This window comes from Monodon monoceros, unplaced genomic scaffold (assembly GCF_005190385.1).
Source record: "Monodon monoceros isolate NGI ecotype Baffin Bay Population unplaced genomic scaffold, NGI_Narwhal_1 Super_Scaffold_15, whole genome shotgun sequence".
NCBI classification, from domain to species: Eukaryota; Metazoa; Chordata; class Mammalia; order Artiodactyla; family Monodontidae; genus Monodon; species Monodon monoceros.
Genome location: NW_021703771.1, coordinates 22,830,267 through 22,853,372, shown reverse-complemented (window position 1 = coordinate 22,853,372; position 23,106 = coordinate 22,830,267). Strand labels below are relative to the sequence as shown.

Genomic DNA, 23,106 nt, shown 5'->3' with positions numbered 1-23,106 from the left:
ATAATGATGTAAGAACATTTTTTCTTCTTAAGGACTATTTCCAAAGTCCTTTTTAGGAACTGAGGTGATCTTGGGGGAGATAAAGATGGGATAAATAAGAGGGATGTGTCATTAAAAAGCAAAACGGGGACTTTCCTGGTGGTGCAGTGGTTAAGAATCCGCCTGCCAATGCAGGGGACACTGGTTCGAGCCCTGGTCCAGGAAGATCCCACATGCCGTGGAGCAACTAAGCCCGTGCACCACAACTACAGAGCCTGCGCTCTAGAGCCCACGAGCCACAACTACTGAGCCCACGTGCTGGAACTACTGAAGCCCACGTGCCTAGAGCCCGTGCTCCACAACAAGAGAAGCCACCACAGTGAGAAGCCCGTGCACCAAAAGGAAGAGCAGCCCCCTGCTCCGCTCACCGCAACTAGAGAAAGACTACACAGCAACGAAGACCCAACGCAGCCAAAAAAAAAAAAAAAAAGCAAAAAGGCTGCCAGCCAAATTTAACAATAGCTAGAAGTAAAATTTCTGCATGATCCTAGTTACTCCGGAAAATTACAGTGCTCTCTAGTCTGGAATACACTGATTATTTTTCAAAACTTGTATGAGATTTTATACAATGAGAAATAACTCTTCCTGGCAGTGGCATGTCCACAAAGACTCTAGCAGCAACCCTCAAACTTCGTCTGTGCTGCCCAGCACTCCTGCTACCTCGCCCTGCACTGGTCCACTTTTTCTCTCTCCTCCAACTCCAGCACCCATCCCTCCTCCACCATCAGCTGATCTCCTTGCTTCTGAGTCCCCTAAGAAAACAGAATCATTCAGATAAGGACTCTCAGCATCTCCTACCACCCCATACCAGCATCCCCGAGCATCCCCACCTGAGCTGCCTTCCCTCCTCTTGTGGGGATGAACTGGCCCCACCTGACTCAAGTACTTCACTCCAAAAGTTAACCCCTCTCTCTTGGCTTCAACAGTTTCCCCTCTTGACTGGATTATTCCCACCAACAAGCTCTAATTTCTCTCATCGCCCTCTAACCATGTCCCCATTTTGTCTTTCACAGCAAAGCTCCTCTAGAGTGTGGTCCATATCCATTGCCTCTACATCCTCTCCTCCCAGTCTCTCTCAAATCCACTCCAGCCAGGGTGAGTCCCTACCACTCCCCTCCGTCAAAGACACCAATGCCCTCAGATCATTAAAAATCAATGGTATGTTCTCATCAGTAACAGCCACCAGCAGCACTGACACAGCGGATTACCCCCTGCTTTTCGAAACATCCTACGTTACTTGGCTTCTAGGATGCTACACTCCCCTCTCCCCTTCTCTCTCACTGGTGCTGTTTCTCAGCTGCTTTGGCCAGATCTTCATTTTCTTCATCTTCTGACCTATTAATGTTGGCATGCCCCAGGTCTCGTCCTCAGACCTCTTCTTTTCTTCACCCACGTTAACAGATTCTCTATGTTGATGACACAGAGATATCCATCTCTAGTCTGGACCTCTCTCTTGAAGTCTCAATTCCCACGTTTAATTGTCTGCTCGACGTTTTCACTTAGATGTCGACAGGCATCTGAAGTTTACTTTATCCAGATGCAAACGCTTCAACTTCCCCCCATACCTGCTCCTCCTGTAGCCTTCCCCATCTCATGAAACAGAATCTCTGTTAGTCAGTTATTTAGGCCAGTCTAGGGTTTCCTTTGACTCCGCTTTCTCTCACATCCCACAGTCGAATTGTCAATAAATCCTGTCTAGTTTACTTTGAATATATATCTAGATTCCATTTATAGCTATCATTACAGTCCAAATTACCATCCCCTCCCTCTTGGTCTATCTCAATAGCTTCCTAAGTGGTCTCTGTGCTCCCTCTTTTGTCCTCCCCTCGACTTAGCAAACGAAATGATCTTTTAGGAGTTGAGGCCAGGTCATGTTCTCTCTCTGCAGAAACCCCTGTAAATTTCCCCTGAACTAGAACCTACTGGCTAGCCCTCTGGCATCATCTCCTGCTACGCTCCTTCTTGCTCTTCTGCATCAGGCACTGTGGCCCCTTTGGTGTCCCTGGAGCATGCCAAGTCCAGTCTACCTCAGTCCACTCTACCTTTGCACCTGATCTTCTCCGTATCTGAAAAGCTTTTCCCTAGGATAGCTGCAGAGCTCATCCCCTCACTTCATTCGTATCTCTGCTCAAATGCCCCCTCATCAGGGACAACTTCTCTGACCCAACCACCCTATCTAAGAGTGGCCCCACCCCTGGCACTCCTGAGCTCCTATTTTATTTGATTTCATAGCACACTCTTCACCTCCAGATATTACAACATACAACTCGACATATATATATACATATATATATATATACATATATATATATATAGTCAGTTCATTTTCTGTCTCCCTCCCCCATCCCATCTCATCACTAGAATGAGAATTCTGCATGCCAGCTTGTAGAACAGTGCCTGCCACATACAGGTGGCTCAATAATTTTTGAACAAAACACCACTCAAAGCTATCCAGATTTCACCAGTTTCCCCAGGTGTCACCTGTGCAGTACTGAGCTGGGGTATTATGGTTTAGATACACTTGAAAACATCTGGTTTTGAAATCATAATCCTCAGTCATAATTCTGAGGAATTTGCCCAATGGGTAGAACTCAGTTTCTTCTTAACAGAACTTCCTTCAGTGCACTGGCTCCTCCTGACTTTGGTACCCTCCCTCTAAACATCTCACTCCATTCTCTCTCATCTGATGTTAACTCTGTCCTGCTGTGTCTCACTTATGCTTTGTCCTGCTACCTCGTTGAAGGTACCACATTTCAAATTCTGCCTAAGAAAACCCATTATATCTTCTCAACATCCTCAAATCCTATAAGAGGGTGCTGGAGAGCAAAAACATCAAAGACTTGGGAACTGCTCACTTCTTTCTTCTGTCTTCCTTTGCTCATCTTTTTGTTTCCTGCATATTTTAATCTTTCCTATTCTATTTGATAAAATCAAGGAGATTTATAGGGATAAAGTTTACTGACTTCAATGTTATGGTACAAATTATTGTCCCTGGAAATCGTATCCTGCCTTAGAAATGCATCACAGATGAAGCCCATATTCTGGATCAGCACACACATCTCATTATGTAGTGAAAAAAAAGTCTATCAGGAAATGTTGAATGTTGCAGGCACGGGAAATAAATTGACCTCTACACAAGTTACCGCCATGAATATACAGAGGGAAGGACCTGCATCTGTTTCACATTGTAAAAGCCTGAAGTGCCCAGAGAAGCACTGTAAACCCAGGGAATGGCTGGCAAATGTCCACGACGAGAGTGCTAAGGCCATCCACAGCCTAACTTCTGCAGCAGTTCTGGTAAAAGCGTCCAGTTCTTGATTTACCATCCAAATTTCATGTAATTCTGAATACGCTTTAGAGGCTTTAATGCAAATTACCCACTTCTAACTTTGAAAATGCAATAACGAACTCCCTACCAGACTTCCAGCTCCTCAAAGGCAGAGATTTTTTCTTAGTACAGCTGCAGAGGCACATAATTGCACTACTGGACGTGACCTTAGAGATCAGCCTGGCCTAGTTCAACCTCCCTGAATGACTAAATAATACAACCTATCATGGTTGCATTTGTTTTTTTCACCTCTAATTGCTGTCCCATTCCATACTTGAGAATTTCAAACTAAGAAAGCTCCAGTCTGAGTCTTTGGCAAATAGACTAACTGAAATGACCTAATAGCCTTTGTTGCATCCATCTGGGACCAGAAGCAAGGTGGCAACATGGGCTTGTGGTGCCCCCTTCCACGCCCTCTCCACACCCCATGCTGATGCACCCAACTCCATTCACAGCTGGGCGGCCACGGCCAGTTTGAAGAGAAATGAATTTACTGGACCCTCACAGGGTCTCAAGCCTGGATCTTGTGAGAAAAACATTTCTTGGCCCTACAAAAACGCAAAAAGTTATCGCATTGACACTCACATGCTTACAAGAATGAGGAATGCAGAAACATCACTGTTCATAAGACTATAAGAAATGGTCCCGTCAAGGCAGATCGGGGGTCATCAGGATCCTCTGCCCTTGCCCTGAGGCCAGGCAGTGACCTCACAAGCAGGGCGATTTGTCAAAGGGGGCACCAGACCCACAGTCAGGAGACTGAGGACCCCTCCTACCTCAGAGACCTCCGTTCATCTGAAAACTGGAGATGCTAGCAAAGGAAAACTCCCAGTGTGGGTCTCGACCTACCCACTGAATCTCTGCAATGCTGTTAGAAAAATTACCTTGGCATCTTCCGCTTCCCTTCCGCCATCGCTTAGCTTTCCACGCAGACGTTCAAAGTGGGGCCTTTTAAAACTCTGCCCTCAAACGAAGGTGGTTCAGAGCAACACTTTGGCTGATATCACGAGACTCCCAGGGCAGCGCTTCACTGCTTCCTCAGCATAGGCCAGTGCACATCTTATGGGGGGGAGGGGAATTTATGATCCTTCTCTCAGTTGAGCGAGCCAAAGTTTTATAATATTCATTAAAGATCAGCACCACATGTAAGAATACGGTACTGCCTGTACACAAGGCGCCCAAGTTATAGGTGTTCAGGGAACGTGGCCTCGACAGGCATAAAGTGGCAGGCACCAGCACTACGCTAACACAACCTTCTTTTATTGCAAATGTTCGTTCAGTCGAAGTCCTAATTACTTTCTGTAAAACCCTTACTACCATCAAGCTTTCTTCCGACAGGGCAGCCACACGATGGCCTTAAAGTGCAGCAGCAACACCCTGGCGGCCTCCCGAGTGGGCGGCAGGGGGGAGGTTGGAACCCGTCAGGAGCTGAGGATTTGCAGCTGGGAGGTAGGCTTTTTAGTGAGCTTCGCGATTGCTCGCGCCCCTTCTAAAACCCTGGCGTGGGGACTTAGAGGCTCCCTCGGTGGGACAGGCCGAGGCCCTCCTGGAAAGGATTCAAACGTCAATATCAGTGTTAGGTCAGAAGCTGCTCTTCCTCGCCCCACCCCCTCCCAAGAGGGGGACCGGTCAGCTTCGAGGGGCCCGTGGAGCATCTTTTCCTGACCCTCCTGGGAAACGCTAGACAACCCCGGAATCCCAGGTCTCGAGGTCTGGCTCCCGTTCCTCGGTCTAGTGCCCTGGGCTCTGCCGCCCCTCCCCAGGTGCCACACCAGCCCTCACCTCTCCTCCCACCCCACTAGCCCCCAGCCCTGGCCTTTCAAGGCTCCTGCGAGTCGCGGGCAAGGCCGGACCGAGCCGGGCGGCCGGCGGGCCCTGAGCAGGGGGCTCTCCAGGCCGCGCGGCCGCACAAAGCGGGGAGTGCGGCGGCGGCAGCGTGAGGCGCGCCCCCTCCCGCGAGCGGGCCGAGCGCGCGCCCGCCCCCCGTCCCCCGCCCCAGCCCCCGGAGCGCCATTCGCGGAGCGGTTTACGCTAGTCGCCGGGCGTACGGCGCCCCAGCGGCCGGGGAGGTGCGCTGCCCGGCTCCCGTAAAGTTATTGTGAATGGGGAGCGGGTGACGTCAGCGCCGAATGTCAACAATGTAGCGATTGAGAGTGTGGGCGTTCCGGGGAGAGCGGGAGCCGAGCGGCCCGGAGCAAACAGCGCCGAGCAGCCGCCGCCTCAGCAGCAGCAGCAGCAGCGGCAGCAGCGGCAGCAGCGACCGTGCACGCCCGGGCTGCGGTCGCAGCAGCGCTAACGCGAGCGCCCGCCGCCGCCCTAGCCACCCCGCCTGCCCACTCCCGCTGCCGCCGGGCTCTCGCTTTCTCCCCGGCCTCCCCTCGACCCTTCCCCTCCCCCTTCCCGGCACACTCGGGGGGCTGGGAACGTGCTGCCATGTGATGCGCGTCCTCTCCGCGAGCTTTCGGTGACCCCCCTCCCAGGCTGCGGACCGGGAGGACGCGGGGAAGAGGAGGCGGAAAAGGACGCAAAGTTCTCTGGCGAGGTGAGTCCCCGGCCGCGGGTCCCGGGCCCCGGCGGCGGGCGGGGCGGCGGCGGGGCAAGTTGGCGGGGGGAGCGGGCGCGCGGGGCAGGAGGGGAAGCGTGGGGAAGCGACGCGGGAAGGGAGCCGCGGCCGCCGGGCGCGCAGCCGCCCGCCGAGCGCCCTGCCCGCTTTTATGGCATTTTCTAGGAACGATAAGGGGGTGGAAGCCGAGACGGCGGTCGCGCTGAGAAGACTGTGCGCTCTCTCTCTTGGCTGTTTACGGCGGGCGAGGCGGCATTGTATTTTGCTCGCGTCGACGGGTGTTTTGGAACAGCAGGGGGAGGAGGAGCAGAGGGTAATAAGTCAGGCGTGGGGAGGGCGGGCTGGAGGGAGGCGCGCGTCCGCGCGAGCTGAAGCAGCTGTCAGACCCACGGCTCGCTCCCGGCCCCGCGAGGCCCGGGCGCCCCGGCCCCCAGCGCGCGACCGCGGTGCCAGGCCGGGCGGCCTCCTCCCTGCCCGCGGCGTCCGCGCCCGGGGCTGCTCCGCGAAGCTTTGCGCTCGGCTGTCAGTCGCCGCCGGGTAGCTGGGACCACAGCGACTGGCGGGGCATCAAAGCCCAAGTTTATGGTCCCGGGAAGAGGCAGGCTGCTGGCTCGCGGCGCAGACCTTGGGCTGCGCGCTGGGTGGAATCACTACTACCAATGACCGGGTTATTGAAATGCGTCCCAGGGAGCTCAAGCCGAGGGGCTTGTGCCTTCAGAGAGGGAAATCTTGCACCTTCCTCCTCCAAGATTCTGCATGAAACCAAAGTGCAACACACACCCTCCTCTCCCTGCCCACACTTCAGTCTGCAAGCCCCAGAAGCTCCACCTAGGAGAGGAGTTTATCCAGGGGACATCTCTCCACCTACCCCACGCCGAGGTGCCCTGTGGGGTCTCGCACTTTTCCTCCTCTCGCTGGGTGGGTGCTCAGGAGCCGAGCGCCGATGGAGAGGGAGGCGGGCGGCGCTCCTGGGCTACCCCAGCTGCGAGAGGGGACTCGAGTGAGCATCTCAGCGACCTCGGTTTGGCCGAGGATTTGCAGGAACTCGGACCGTGAGAGGAAGCCTGCAGGGCCGGGTGTACGCGTGTGAAAGGGGTCGCGCACCCCTGGCTTCGGGGGTCGCGGGCGCGCAGGGTATCCCCAGCATCCTCTCGCGTGTAGGGGAGTTTGATAACTTGGGGGAAGTTCCTGCACAACCGCTGTCCGATGGTTTTGTCTGTGGCCCGAGAAGGAGCGCCTCGCAATTTGCCTGTCCGGTCACCGTCGTCGCCGCAACCCTTGGGCCCTGGGAAACAAGAGGGACGAGGGCGCCTCACCCCCGACTGAGCGGCCCACTCCCGGCTGTCGGGCGGGCGACGGGACGCGGCGTTCCTCGGTTTTCACCTTCACTGTCTAGTGCTGCAGTCTCTGACTCCCTGTGTAAATTTCATCTGTTGAGTGTGTTTAACTAAAAAGGGTAATTACTTTAGATAAAAATCCTTTCCTGCCTAGTGCGAACCTTGGCGGAGATGATGCCTAATGAGATATTTTGCTTTTGTCTGTTTAGAGTAAAATTAGAGTTGTTAACTCTGATAACGGTTTTCTCAGATCATTTAAATGTAACATGTAGGAAAGTCATGTCGAGCTGCGAAGGCTGCGGCTGACATGAAAGAAGCTGAGCGGGAAGGGCTGCCCCTCCCTCGGTGGAGAGGCTCTTTTGGTAAGGCGGCGGCGTCTTGCTTAAAATGTGAGATTGCTTCCACCCTGGTGCTCCGGCAGCTCGCAGCTCGCGAGTAAACGGCGTTTTTCCTTCTTCCAGGTAATAGTAAACGTGAGTCAAAATGACATCTTGTTAGAATTAGTCTTTAGTCTGTAAGAGAGATTGCTAAATAAGTGTTGCACTCAAACTGCTCCCGTGAAAGGTCTGTCAGCATTTCCATTATAAATTCAGGTTTTCAGGAGTTTATCATTGCACCCCAAAACTTTGAGTGGCTGAAATGTTTCTCCCTCCTAGTGTTCTGCCTTAAAACATGCATTGATTGTCCACTTCCATCCTATTTGCTGTTCCTGAAACTTGAATATCATTCAAATGGGGGTCCCAGAAATGGAAAACACAACCATGGAATAAAGTACTTTTGTTAGAACATACTTTATTTGTGCTGAATAATATTTTCATTTTGCATTTTGGAAGACATTACGTTTGCCACTTGGTAATCATAAATGTGTTCATTCTTTTGGTGTCCGTCAGTTCTGCAGGTGGATTGAAATGTCACTTCGTGTTGTATATGCCAGGATTACGTGGAAGAACATTCTCCTCATATATGTGTGTCTGAGCTCATAGCTAAATTATATGCATGCCTGTTAGCTACCTGTCAGTTCTTTGTATGTTGCATGTGAGGATCTTCCATAGAGGAGAAGAGGTAAGGCAGAAAGGGAGGGAGGGAGTCAGGGACACCCGCACCCCGCAAGTCACTTTTCAGTATTATCAGTGCCTGGAAGAGAGCCATTCTTTTGAGTTATGCCTTTGACTCAGTGCCCTCAGGCAAGTCCCTTCCAGTCACTCACCTCTGGCTGCAGTGTGAGGGGCTTAATTATTTGCAAACTACTCTGACATCCCTGGATGAAAGGCACTGCATAAATGCAAAGTATTGTTCTGATATGGAATTTAATGACCCATTACAGTTCATCAGGAAAATGCACTTTGCAGTGGTAGTCAGAAACGTTTCCACCTGATGGAGGGTAATGGTAACTGCCTAAAAGTAGGTTCAGATTACAGATGAGACAATTAACTCTAGCCATGTGCTCTTCAATTTGTTGCAATTCATTTTGTGATCAAAGTGAGTCGCAGAGAGCCAGATGGTCAGGTTCACGTTCACATCTCTCCTAGGCCAGCGCTTCACTTCTGAGCCCACTGTCTGCACAGCCAATGGGGACTTACTCATTAGCGCTTGTGAGCTGTTCCTCAGAATTTGTGATCGAGGCTCCTGTGATGCCAACAAAAGGGCTCAGGCCAATCTGTATTGTTGGGAGCGGTTTAATTTTACTTGGATTAACTCATGCCTAGTGTCTCTGGTATGGATCCAGCCTTAACAAGGGAGGAGAGAGATCCTAGTGGCTGTCTAGCTCAGCAGGGCTGGGCTCCACTGCTCTACTTTTTGTATACCTCAGATTTCAGGGGGTACGTTGTCTGGCTTCTTGTAAATGTTGGCTTATACTCAGTTAAGTAAATACTCTCCCTGTCTGGCTGAGCAGCAGGGCCAGTTTCGTGGGCATGTGACCTGCACTGTTGCACAGGGCCCCTTCCCCCTCTCAGAAGGACCTCACACGTGGTTAATCTTCTGCTGTTGTCTTCTTGAGAGCCTTAATAATCCTTGAACATGGGGCCCTTCATTTTCATTTCTCGCTGGTCTCCGTGAGGAGGGGGCACGACGTGGAGTGGCAGGCAACCACTACTGTGTCTCAGTTCCTTGTCGTCGACTGTTGCCAGGCAGGAATGGGTGGGAATACTGGCTTTGTGTTGCCACACCTTCTGATTTTTCCGAGGGAAGCTGGATATCAGGGTTTTTAATGTGGAATCCCCTAATTTTTAAATATTCACTCAAACATTTTCTAAACACTGGGTGGGAACACTGAAAGCTCCAGAGCTGGCCTGCAGGCTCCCTGACTCCCACTGCTGAGTGAGCTAAAACGTCTTATTGTCTAATATTTCTGTATTTGGCGATTTTCTAAAGGCCTGGCACATAGGAAGACAGTTTGTGAATCTCCACCAAGTGGATGGTTAACCGCGGTCAGGAAAATTGAAAAATGCAAGAAAAACAGAACTCTAAATCAATTGAAATCAACACTGAGTCCCACTCAGGGATCGATAGCTTTCTTTTTAACAGAGGATACAACGTGAAAGTCCAAATAATTAATATCGAGGGCACCGTATAATCCTCTGCAGGTAAATAATCCATTGCTTTTGGGTCACCTGCCCTCTATGTAGTTGTTATTGACCACATGGTGTAACATGCCTGTTTAATGCCTTAAGGACTCCTCCATGAGAATTTGACATTTGCGAACACCCACTAAAACAATAGCTGTGATTTCTTGAATGTTCACCACGTGCCAGAAACAGTGCTAACTGCTTTCCCTGCACATAATCTTGATAACTCTTCAAGGCAACCCTATGAAGCAGGCATTGTGCCCATTCTACAGAATAGGAAGGTTCTCGTTGGAAAGAATTTCATCAGAATGCAGTGTGTGTTGTCCTGACTGTCTAAAGGTTATTTTCCTGTCCTATATACACAATCCAGCCCTGAGTCAATGACTGGGCGTGGGGTAGGGGTCATAGCATACAGAGAACCCAGTTCTTACCCTCACGTACAAGGAACAGGGAACGATTCAATCTGCAACGTATCTGTCAAAACCTGCGATTCAGACAGCAAACACTGCATCGGCTTCCCTGTCTCCTCCTTTCCTTTTCGGGATGTTGAAGAGGCTCCAGTGACATATGACCCTATCAGAGGCACTAGCAGTTCAGAAGTCAGGGCTGCTTGCAAAAATTGGCATTACTCTGGGAAAGAAAATAAGAAGCTTCTGGCAGAGCTGAAGCCGAGTTAGGGAAAGCAGCACCAAGGCCTTGGGAATGACAGAAAATCACTCCTGTATTGTCGCCAGCATATAACCCATTTCTATTCCATTTTTAAATTTTATGTAAATATTTACAAATTGTTCAAGTCCAAACTGAAACCTGCTGTGAAACATTTTGTAAACTCAGATTGCCCAGAATATTACTCATCTTTTTTGGTCTGGGATGATATTTAATAGAAAAGTAGTTCTTTCTTTGTCAGTTGGAGGTTTTTACTTTTTTTCCCTTTTTTCTTTTTGTTAATTTCAAATGTCAGTTTCCCTAAAACTGAAACTTACTCTTACCATCAGTATGCTGCTCAGCTTCCCTAAAGCTGGAAGTCTCCTTAAAACCACCAGGATGTCCTTTTCAAGGACCCTTTCTTTTCTAAAGAATATGGAAATTGAACCTTGTCCTACTAATGGCACTACTTCAAAAATCAGGCAGGAATGTTGCCTTTGTTTTTCCTTGAGCTATTTTTTTCCAAAATAATAAATCTCCCCAATCTGAAAGCATTTCACGTGCTTGTTCATTCTGGTCATTGGAATTACAGCCAAAATGTCTCTCAGTCTTCCCCAGTGACCTCATAATCACCACTTCTCCAGCATATTCCCCTGGTTAACTTCTCTTTTGTTCCTCAGCCTGATAATAAATTGGCCTTTGGTTCTGAGATGTGTCATTTGCTTCCCTGACCTCTTCGTTCCTCTCCTGGCGGCAGTAGGACACGGCGCTGATGCCCCTGCAAGCGGCTGCCTGGTTGCCGGTTCCCTCTCCTGCTTGTGTCAGCTTTCATCTTCTCCTTTCCCAAGCATTTAAATCCTCCCGTTTCCAGTCCTCCCATACTTCTCGTGATTATCTCCATTTGTTTCTGAGCCTGCAGCTGGCATGTGGACAAACTCCAGGTTAGTCGCAGAGGAAAACTTTTTGAGTTTCCAAGTCTGTTGTCAAAGTTAGTCTTGCGCCATCCTTTTGTCTCTCCCCTGCGATTGCTTCAGGAGTTTCCTCCAGACTCTTCACAAGTCTACTCCATAGAAGGCTTAGCTTGGACTTTCACTTTGGAGTTTAAAGCTGGGAGAGCCCAGCGTGTTTACTCCCGTTCTTTTAAGTAGAGAAACAAAGTGAAGGTGCCGCTCAGGAAGTTTGCTTCGTCTCCTAGTACCAACAGATTATCAGCAGGTTTTATTTTCCTGTATTCTCCTGAGCGACAGGAGCTCATGGATGCCATAAAATGGGCTAAGTGTCCAGAAATGCCATCCTTTAGAGGCAAGTGCCTCATTCATTCACTAAACAAACGTATACTGAGTATCTCTTACGTGGCAGGCGCAGTGCTAGGTGATCATGGTGCTAGCGGAGAGCAAAGCCAGTGCTGGCCCTGCCCCCATGAAGCACCCCATCTGGCAGGAGGGATGGCATTTATCAGACAGCCACAGATAACTTATTGCAAGTTCTGTGAAGGAAAGGTATTTTATGCACTGGAGGATGTACTGGAGAATGTGACCGGGTTGGGAGGTTGGAGCTGTCCTCCTCGAGGAATTGTGGAGTGAACTACCGTTAGGGCCTGTCTGAAACTGGAGGCTAGCTCTCCTCAACCTATTAATTTACTCCTGTCTGTGGCCCTTTGGAGTATTGCATAAACCATGCTATAACCCGTGGAGTCATTTTGGCAAATAATTGTTCCTGTATACAGAGTCCAGAATTGATTTATTTACCTGTGTCTTTAGAACCTGATAAAAACAGAACTGTTAATTGCCAAGAATACTGTTCGCTTCTATACTTGGAAAAAAATGCAAGTTAGCATTCTTATTTTGAACATATTGAGGGTCGTTTTGACAATATTTGAATGATAAGAAGCTACACAGCCATGCCCTCCCAGTTGGCTGATGTGTGTGGGCCCCGGGCGAGGGTCTCTAGTGAAAATGTGAGTCCAGCTTATTGGAAGCCCCTGCCCACACGAGAGTGGGAGGGTCTCCAGCCTCTGCAGACCGAGGATGATTATATAGACCATTCTTAGCACAATTTAGGAGTGCGGACAGTGTCTATTTAAAACAAATTGACTTTAGTGTATGCTAAAACTCCTCTATTTTCTTTTTCTCTAGTGGTAGCTAACCTGTGTTGGGAGCCTCCTATGTGTGTTACTGATATTAACTCATTTAATCCATATAACCACCTAGAGGCAGGTGTGATCATTAGAAGGTGAGGCACAGATGTCATCCAGCTAATGAGTAGCTGAGCTGGGATTGGACACTAGGTGTCTGATGCTAGAACTTGTTCTCTTAACCACTGTGCTATTCTGAATGCCCTTTTCCTTTTTGCTCTCTACCAGGTCTCAGAAGTGGAAATATAGGCCATCTCACTCTGAAATACTGGATATTTTATTGGCATCTATCTGAAAGATAAAATTGAAAAATAATTTCTCAGTGAACCTGAGTGAATGTATCTGTTGTCTTTCATCTGACTCACTTTCTAAGAATTGCATTCCTCACTTCTAAGTGTCCATCTGGGGATCAGAGCATGGAAGTGATGACATGTAAAGACAAAGGAAGAACTAGACACAAAACATGAATCCCATGACTCTGGTCCCAGGGTTTTCTTGTAACTCATGCTCCTACCCTCTTGTTATGTGAATAATTTGTTTATAGCTTTCTTCCTTCCTTCCTTCCTCCCTTCCTTCCTTCCTTTCTTTTTGGATGAGGAAGGAAAAGGTGTAGGAAACCATTCCTATAATAGGTAGATTATTCTACTGAGGAGGAAGAATTTCATTCAGAACCAATTCCATTAGAGTTCCTAATTAGAAATATTAGTTGCTAGTAACAGATAAAAGCAGGTAACCTTTGCTCTCATTCTAGGCAATTTCAGGAAGAGATTATCTTGCCAGATTAGCATGTTGCAACCTTCAACAGGAGATTTGAATGGTTTTAAAGGACTCCGCTAGGCAGCTGGTTTGGCAGTGACCCTGATTACCCCGGGTTTGCAGGGTCACTGTTTAGAACGCTGACTCAGCTCTGTCCTGGGCTGGACGTCCAAGTTGACATCTTTAGTCAAGCGGCATTATCCTTGGAGCTGCTGGAACATGAAGCATGCGCTTGAAGCTTAATTTGGGAAATGATCAAGCGTATGAATGTACTGTGCTTATTTTTCAGTGTTTAGTGCAGATTTTGGAGATGGCTAAATGGGGAGATGCTTAGTGTGTCACTGTTGGAGGTTTTAAGTGATTAAAAAAATCAAGCAGATGAGTGCATAAAGATTTCTATGCAAACAATGATGAGCTTAAATTAAAGCTGCTGATTTAGTATGAGAATTACTTGCATTGATTTGTAGAACATCTATATAGGTTCAAGCTTCCATATTATGCAAATGAATGAGCCCTGAAGAGTCAAACTGTGAAAAAAAAAAATGAAATTAACTATAAAAGACATTATTACCCATTCAGCAAGAGGAAAATGTAGACATACTTAGCATTAACCCTTACTTTTCACGTATCTGCTTGGGAAGATCTGCATCAGGGTGACGGTCCTTGCTGCAATCCTAAAGAAGCCAGCAAGGTTCACTCTCAGTTCTCCCAGTGGCCGCTTTCTGCCCTGACTTCTTCTGTGCTTTGCTGCCTTTAGGCCACCCAGTGTCCTTAACCAGTCCCCTCCTTCCCTTGCAAAACCAATCTCAGAAAAGGATTTTTATGAAAACCATGTTACTGGGGTATAAATAACTGAGCATACCTAGTGCATTAATTCTTTCTGAAGCATCAGCTTATTAATAGGAGACAAAGCCAAAGAAGTAAAACCCTAGAGATGGGACTAGTAGAATTTCATACACTGGTAGGTACCCTAGTGATGGGAGGGAATTTCTGAGTGAAGAGAGGGCTCTTTATAAACCCAACCCTGGAGACAGAGAATACAGACAAGCAGATTAGAGCATATAAACCACTGTAATATTGAAAATATGAAGGGCAAACCTAAGTGTCCATTGACAGATGAATGGATAAAGAAGATGTGGCACATATATACAATGGATTATTACTCAGCCATAAGCAGAAACGAAATTGAGTTATTTGTAGTGAGGTGGATGGACCTAGAGTCTGTCATACAGAGTGAAGTAAGTCAGAAAGAGAAAAACAAATACCGTATGCTAACACACACACACACACATATATATATGGAATCTAAAAAAAAAATTAAAAAAAAAGGTTTTGAAGAACATAGGGGCCTGTCAGGAATAAAGACACAGACATAGAGAATGGACTTGAGGACACAGGAGGAAGGGTAAGCTAGGATGAAGTGAGAGAGTGGCATGGACATATACCCACTACCAAATGTAAAATAGATAGCTAGTGGGAAGCAGCTGCATTGCACAGGGAGATCAGCTCGGTGCTTTGTGACCACCTAGAGGGATGGGATAGGGAGGGTGGGAGGGAGACGCAAGAGGGAGGAGATGTGGGGATATATGTATACATACAGCTGATTCACTTTGTTATACAGCAGAAACTAACACACCACTGTAAAGCAATTATACTCCAGTAAAGATGTTAAAAAAAATAGAAGGGCAGATAATTTTTAATGTGATAATATGTTTGTCAGCGAGCATCACCTTTCTCTTGCCAGATACTTGATCTGATCGCATAAACCCGGGTAATGAGATGGTATGTTATTTGACATTTAAACGGAGCTTCAGGGGAAAACCACTTGGTCTATGATTAGGAATTTTTGTCAGTTAGTCAGTAGCAGCGGCGAACCCGAAATATTCTATTATCCTTAAATGTTGAATTTTAAAAGAAAAAAAAAAAGCAATGGATTTCACTCATCTGCCTCCCCAGCCCACAGTTTTATTATAAAAATTGAGTTAAGTCTATTTCAAAATTGGCATGCCCCGTGCGTTTAGCACGGTTGGTGGTGACATCTGGACATTTGGAGAAGTTGATTGATTAATGAAGCCATGCTTCTTTTAGATAGAAGTGTTGCAGGTTGAATACCCAGCTGTGAAGAGTCTGAACTGCCCTCCATTCTACCCCTCCCCGACGCAGACGCCTCCAGCAACCATGCTATGTTGAGTTGATGGCGCCATCTAGCGCCAGTCTGTGGAAATGTCCTGCTGGACTCTTACCTTTCATTCTTCCTTTGAGGTCGGATCTCTGAGCAGCTGGGTGACGAGTTCCGCCCCTTCTCTCGGAGTACACTGTCTAGTGGAGCGCCTCTCCCTAATTCCTACTTTTCCTCTGCCTTCTGTTTAGTTATGCCTCTGTGCCTTCCTCTCTCCCTGACTCCATTGCTTTCTGTTCCCCTCTCCCTGGTATCCCCTCTTTGTAGCCCTTCTTCCTTTGTTTTTTTCTTCCGACTCTTGATCAACTTTTTGGAGCATACAAAACAAACAGTACTCACAACTGTAAAGATTTTTCTAATGGTATGTTATGCCAAAGTAAGAGAACGTCATGCATTTTAAAGTGAAATTAACCATGTAAATCATGCTTAGAGAACCAGGGTGAAACTAAACAGAGTCCAAAAGTCTCATCTAGAAGACTGTCCGCCATCTTCCTCTAATTAGACGTTTCCTCAGTCAATCAAGAATTTTTAATTGGCTTTGGAAGAACTACTGTTATAGTATTATTTTCTCTTTGTAAACTATAAATGTAACCTCTCACTCATATTTTAAATTTGAGACAGCCTTCATGGAATATTCTGAACGTAGCGTTGTTTCTGTGGGAAAATGTGTCCTGAGTTCCAGACAACCCATTTTCCTCTTAGATTTTTGGCTCTGGTATTAAGTGAGAGAAGGGAGATGAAAGATGTATAGGACTCAGTCTGAGATGTGATTACACCAGAACGTTTGTGGGATCTGAGTTTGTGTTCAGGTTTAAGCTCCCACATCAAACAATAAATTTTAAGTTTCCACTTATGTTAAGCATCTCGATATTGTGGGTTTGAAAGTAAGTCCCCTCTGAAAAACAGGAACTGTGCTTGTCTGTTACCAGTTTTTGTGGTCGATAGGGTAACTATTTTGATTTTTTTCAGAAGGGAGGAAAAGCAGTTAAATCCAGTTAAAATTAAAACCGGTTAAAATTAACTGGCTCGTGAGATTTGAACGCAGCTGTTCCACACATCACAACACGGAGAGTGAGTTGTTTATTACCAGTCTTCATTATTATTAGTTGTGACTGCTATTTTTGAGTGGTGGCATAGATTGTGTCTATTTGGGGTTTAACCTTGGAAAATAGGAACTGCGAGGGAAGAGAGGTTCCTGTTGGCCGATTTGCATGTACCTTGTTTTTGTTTTGCCCGGGTAGGTGTGTGCACCTTCTGCCTGCGCGAGTCATTCAGCATGTCAGCAGTTTCCTACGAGCAGCGAGTGCTGACTCATGCAGCTGTTACAGCCCTCAGCTGGCCCCTCTGTAATCTTCCCACAGCACCAGTGCTGCCTTGGAGAGCACCTCAGCCATTTAGCTGCTGGGAGGCTATTTTCAGATCTGTGGTCACTGCCGACCTTGGTTCCCAGGTAGAAAACTGGACATATTTCTGCCTCGGCCGAGACTGCTTAAGCATCACAGCATTTCTGGGAAGCCCCCAAGAAAACCGATTTTTACTTCCTTTTAATTTTCTGGGAGTCTTCTGGGGCCAGGGGAAGGGGGATGAGAGTAAAGGGAAGGGACTATGCTGTTATTTCCTCCGAAGCACCAGGAGGAACCTTCCTGAACCATTAACTTAGGCTTTCCTGGTGTAACCTGGACCTGCCCCACTTCTCCCTGCACGAGTAAGGAATGTGTGCCCGGAGCAGGGCAGCGGGCAGGGGGGTGCTCAGCGGCCAGCCCCACTTTGTTTTGTGTGGTTCAAGTCCTTAAGTAATGACAGATTTTGTTTATATCTGTTGCATGTTATTAAGGTTAAAAAAAAAAACAAAACAAAACAAAACCCCAAACCCCAAACCTGACCTTGGGTCATTTTAAAGCTGGCGTGTGTTTTCAGAAATGGTTTCGTTGTTTGTTTTTGGAGTTCAGTTCTGCTTATTTTCATCGGAAAGTGAAAATGTTACTTTTTTGAGGTTTATAAATAAACTTCCTTTTGCAGATACAAGTTGATCAGAGCATCCTAAGCTATCTTGAGAAGAATGATTAAAGTGAGATCAGCTGGGGAAAGGAACGCTTTGCACTCCCTTGTGGAGTTCGCCTCCTTTTTTTTTTTTTTTTTTTGGGCTTCAATAAGCATGCTTTGACCAGTAATAAAGAAAAAGCTAAGCCACAGTGACTGTGTGTAACATGATGTTGATGGAAGTTCTTGGTTTCCGCCGATACAAATGACTCATCAGTATCAATAGAATTGTGACTTCTAATAATAACACAGTGCAAGACCTTCAAAACATGTGGTTTTAGCCCTAGGTGTTAGTGAAAGGTTGGAAAATATTAGTTTGAGCTTTTTTTTCCTCATCTCTTGATTTCACCCAAGTATAAAGTTGTTTTTTGTAGGTGTGACGATCACACTATTGTTTTTTCATCTTACTGTTTTTAGTTTCGTTATGACCAAGTCGCCAAACTCAGATCATTTCATCGTTTAGAAATCTGTGCAGTAAGCATCTCCTGTCGGGGCTGTGTTTTGAGGGAAATGTGGCTGAAAAGCAAATCCTCCCTGAACAGAGAAAGGAAAAAACTGGTCCAGACTCTGGTCCGCCAAGCTGCCCACCTCCTACACAGTGTCTATTGTGGTGGGCTGTGGGACCGCTGACTAGACTATTGCCATGTGAGTCATTGTCAGAGGATTCCAAGAGGAAGGGTCACAGAAAATGCGAGTCAGAGGAAAGAGCCGAGTGGAGAAGGAACAGTTATCACAGGAAGGAGCGTGCTGCCCCGTTTCCACGGCTGCAGGGCTGCCCAGAGACCCTTGCGCATCACAGGGAATTTAGGTGTGTGCTTGTATGTTGCAGCCTATCTATCTACTCGCATCTCTGTGTGGGAGCATTCTTGTTTTGTTGTTTTGTTTCGGTTTGTTTTGCCTGCAGTTTGGTCAGACCAACAGCGATCACTCTCTTAGCTCTGTACTGCAGAGGTCTTACCCAAGAGCCTTTCCTTTTTACATTCTGTAGTGAAAGCAACTGAATTTCCAGACTATGAGACCAGCATCTGCATTTACATTTATAGTTATTTTCATTCTAAACACTTCATCTTTAGAAATGTTCCATCCCTTGTCTCCTAGCTACTAGAGCCAGTGGCCTTTGTGCCTTGCTTGCTACATCAGCCTTGATCTGGGATATAAATGCTTTATAGAGAAAAGTGCAAAATAAGAACGTTATTCATTGAAATTTTGTGTCGGTCTTGCCTCTTTCACACTTCCTTTTAGATGGATCTTTTTGTTGTTGCTTCCTGCCATCTTCTCAGCATTTTTGATTTTTAATACTTATACTTCCCTGTTACTCTTTTTACCCTGGTGTCTTGCTACCTGGTAGAGTTTCCTTTCTGGGCCTCTAGTTCTTTCTCTTGGCAAGTTTTGCATTTCTTTCTCTGTGTGAACACTCACCTCTTCTCATTTGCTCTTGTAGATTCATTTTGCTCCTGCCTACATGCCCACACTCTTTCTCACATCGTTCTTGGACAGACCCAGGCATGTTGCACACATATGCACGCACTCTGTATACATATATGTAACACCCATGTGAACACACGTGCACCGACATGGTTCCCCTCCCTGACCCTGGCCTCTTGCTCATGGAGGCCCTGCAGTGGCCTCGGGTCCTCCTGTTGCCATCCGTGCCCGCAGCTGGTTTCTGGGAGGGGTCTTTCAGGCGAGAAGAAAATTGGAAGGGGAGCCTGAACTGGCTTCCCACCTGTGTCTAAGAATGCATCCTGGGAAGGAGGCTGGATTCTGAGGAAGCAGGAAAAAACCCAAGGGAGGCCCCAGCTTCAGAAGCCAGGGAGGAAGTAGGCCTGGACTCAGGGAAATCTGCAAAGGAGGACAAGACGTTGAGATGGCTCTGCCACCAGCCTGAAGTTGGAGAATCCGCACGGGGTCAGAAATGCATCAGGATGGGGTGGGGTGACTGGGGAGACTTAGGGTGGGTAGGAGGCTCAGAACTCAGGGTGTGAAAGAGGATAGGGATCTTCGAATTGCCTTCTTGCTGTTAAAATGCTCATACAGCCTGGTAGGTCTGGGGGCATGGGAAGGAGATCCCGGGGGACCCACAGTCTTCCCTTGTGGCCTTGAGCTGTCTCCTGCCCCCATCAGAGAGGCCTTCCCTGACCCTGTGGAGTGGGGGGAACCATCCTCCTTCCCAGGCACCCCAAGCCCACTCCTCTCCTTCCTTTTCTCCATAGCTTTTATCACCCTCTGGCCTCCTGTATGTATTGCTTGCTTGTCCATCTGTCTCCCTCACTATGAAATCAGCTCCGGGACTCAGGGGCCCTTTGTCTCCTTTGGTCACTGTGGAAGTCCAAGGGCCTGGAAAAGTGTCTGGCCCTAAGGGGCTGCTCATTAAACACGTATTTGTTGAATGAATGAATGGACTTACTGACTGTCCCTGAAAAATCACCTATGGCTTCTTGCCCACTGAACACATCCAAAGTCCTCAGCAGAGCCTTATAACCTGTTCCCATGCTACCATTTCAGATATATTTTTCATCAATGTTTTCTTCTCACTCAACTTGTGTTAAATATCTTTTGAACTGATTTATGTTTTTATTTTGTACAGTTTCCTAATATGTTGGCTCTGAAGTTCTCTTAATTTGTCCTAAACTTTCTTCTTGCACAAATCAAGAATTACTTATCGAGGGGCTTGCTCTTTGCAGCGAAGCGAACTCTGTGAGACCCAGGATGTGGTGTGTGAAATACAGTCCCAGTCTGTAGGGAAGTTACGTTTCATCTTGGAGGTGACATATATAAGCATGAAGCATTTGAAGTACAGTGCACGGCAGGATGTGATCAAGAGCCAGGATGAATAGTAGAGGTAAGTGTGGTAGGTGTTGGGGAGAAAAGAGAAGATTGGACGACAGGAAAGCCTTAAAAGGAGGAGTTGGATCTGTATATGTCCTCGAAATCTTGTGGGATTTGCTGAAATGGTCCAAATTCCCAAGTTGATATCCTTCGAGATTTTATAGATGTCAGGTTCATCAGCTTTATTGTTCCATATCAGTCATTGTCAGTATACTGTCCTTTTCTTGACCACTCCCCAATTAGACCTTCTTAAGATATAATTAATGAAGAGCTATGAAGGATTCTAAGTGCAGCCCTAGGAAATTCTTCTATAATAGTACAAAAAGTTTAAAATGTGTGAGGAGGCCTTCACTTCTGTTGTTTGAAAAAATTGTGAATAGAACTTCTGTTCATTAAACCATGAAGAGTGAGAAAACAAGCCCAAAGTGATTGATTGATATTTGTGGGACATTTATGGTACTGGTCCAACATATGTAAAGAACACATGAATCAATTAAAAAAAGCCAGACAACCCAATAGAAAAATGATGCTATACATTCATATGCTTAAACAAGCACTTCACAAAAGAAACCCAGACAGCTAGTTTAATAATCAAACATATGCAAGTTAAAATTGTAGTAATATACCATACCCTCTGGATTGGCAGACATTTACATATCTGACATACCATGTGTTGGTAAGGATGTGGAGGAATGGGAGTTCTTATAGATAGTTGGTAGAAGTATAACTTGATACAATTACATTGGAAAACAGTTTCTTACCCAACCAGGTTCAACGTGTTACTAACTTACAATCTAGCAATCTTACTCAAAAAGAGCCAATAATACCACATACAGGAGGGTGTGGAGATGTGCTGAGGAGCAAGGATTCTGCCTGGGTTCAAAATCCAGGTCTGCCACTTAATTTGTGACCTTGGGCAAGTTTCTTAACCTCACAGCACGTCAGTTTCCTCATCTGTATGCTGGGGAAAATGATAGTGTCTACTTGATAGTGTTGTTAGGAAGATTAAATGAGTTAATATTTTTGACATGCTTAGGAGAATGACTGGCATGTAGCAAGTTCTGTGTAAGTGTCGGTTAAACAAAAATGCATGAACCAATATGGATGAATCTTAGAAACATAATGTCCAATGAAAGAAGCGAGACACAGAAGAATATGTACAGAATGATTCCACTTATGTAAAGTTCAGAAGCATGCAAAACTAAGTAGATTGTTTAGGGATGTATATATAGATGTTAAAACTATAAAGAAAATTAAGGGAATGATTGCCACCCAAAAAGATCAGTGTCGTGGTTACCTCTAGAGGTGACGGAGTGGGATAGGGTGGGGAAGGAACTCTTTGGGGGCTTCCAAGGTCCTCAAAATGTTTTATTTTCCAGCCTGAAAAGTGGTCCCAATGATGTGCTTTTTTATAATAATTTTTTTTAACAGTGTGTGGGTTTTTTGCATATGTGTATACGTATTACATATTAGATAATAAATTTGAAATGGATTTTGTGAGTTGTTATTTTCTGAAAATATTTCTCATTTGATTTGTTATTTTTAAATTACCTCAGAAAATGCCAAGCCCAAAGTAGCAAGATGACATTTAACAGGAATAAATGTAAATTCTTACATTTGGGTTAAAAAAAAAAATAACCTATTCAAGAACAGAATTTGCACACCTGCTTGGTACCATTTTCTCTACAAGATTGTGAGCTGCCAGTGCAGTGTGGTCTTTGGTGCTGACAGAAGGTGAGACTTGCATAGAGTCAGGTTAGGTGAACCGTGGCATTTAGATGGGGCCATGCAGGGGTCCTGCTCAACTGTTCCCAGGCCTGGCTGTCCCATGTAGGGAATACTGTGCCCCGTCCCAAGGGACTATTTTAAGGCAGATGTTGACCATGGAGGGAGCATCCTCTGTGATCAGGATGTTTTAGGGATCTGGAAACTGATCACTTCTAAGAGTAGCCAAGGAAGTGGGGAAGTTTACCTTGCAAAAAAGGAGATGTAGGGAGAGAAAGGGTGTCTCTCTTCCATCATTAGAAGAGGAAGCCAACTTTCTTTGTTGCTCCGCAAGTCAGATCCCTGCAGTGTCTACTGGTACAGGCAGTTTTCAGGTCCTGGTGGCTGGAGATGCGCAAGCAAAAGCTGTGGGGTCTCCTTTAGGCTTGACTGGAGCCTCGGTACCCGACGTGTGGTTCCTGGACCAGCATCATCGGCATCACCCAGAGCTTGTTAGAATGCAGAATCTCAGGCCCCCTCCACATCTATGGACTCACAGTCAGCATCTTATCAGAACCTCTCTGGGGACTCACTTACACATTAAAGTTTGAGAGGCACTGGGCTCATTGTTTCTAAGGTCCTTCTTCATAATTCTTAAGATTCAGTGATTTTATTTAGTAAACTATAAACTCAACTGAAAATTACCAGTTCATAGGTGACATTATCAATTTAAAACGCCTGACTATAGTTAATAATACCGTATTCTATATTTGAAAGTTACTAAGAGAGTAGATTTTAAAACTACTCGTCGTAAGAAAAAGTAAATTTGTAATTATGTGTGGTGAAGGATGTTAACTGGACTTACTTGGGTGATCGTTTCACAAAATATTGTCACTGTGTTGTAGACCTGAAACAAATATAATGTTATGTGTCAATTATATCTCAATTTTTAAAAAGTAAAAAAAAAAAATCTTAGTGTGTTATG

At 46.3% G+C, this 23,106-nt stretch overlaps 1 protein-coding gene across 1 annotated transcript in view; it reads left to right on the top strand.

Moving 5' to 3' along the window:
• Window positions 1–5,547: 5,547 nt before the first annotated feature.
• Window positions 5,548–23,106, top strand: part of BACH2 (BTB domain and CNC homolog 2) — a 357,893-nt gene continuing 340,334 nt past the window's right edge. Inside the window, exon 1 of the mRNA XM_029223454.1 lies at window positions 5,548–5,909. The gene's annotated coding sequence lies outside the window, so the exon portion shown is untranslated. The remainder of the gene's footprint in view (window positions 5,910–23,106) is intronic.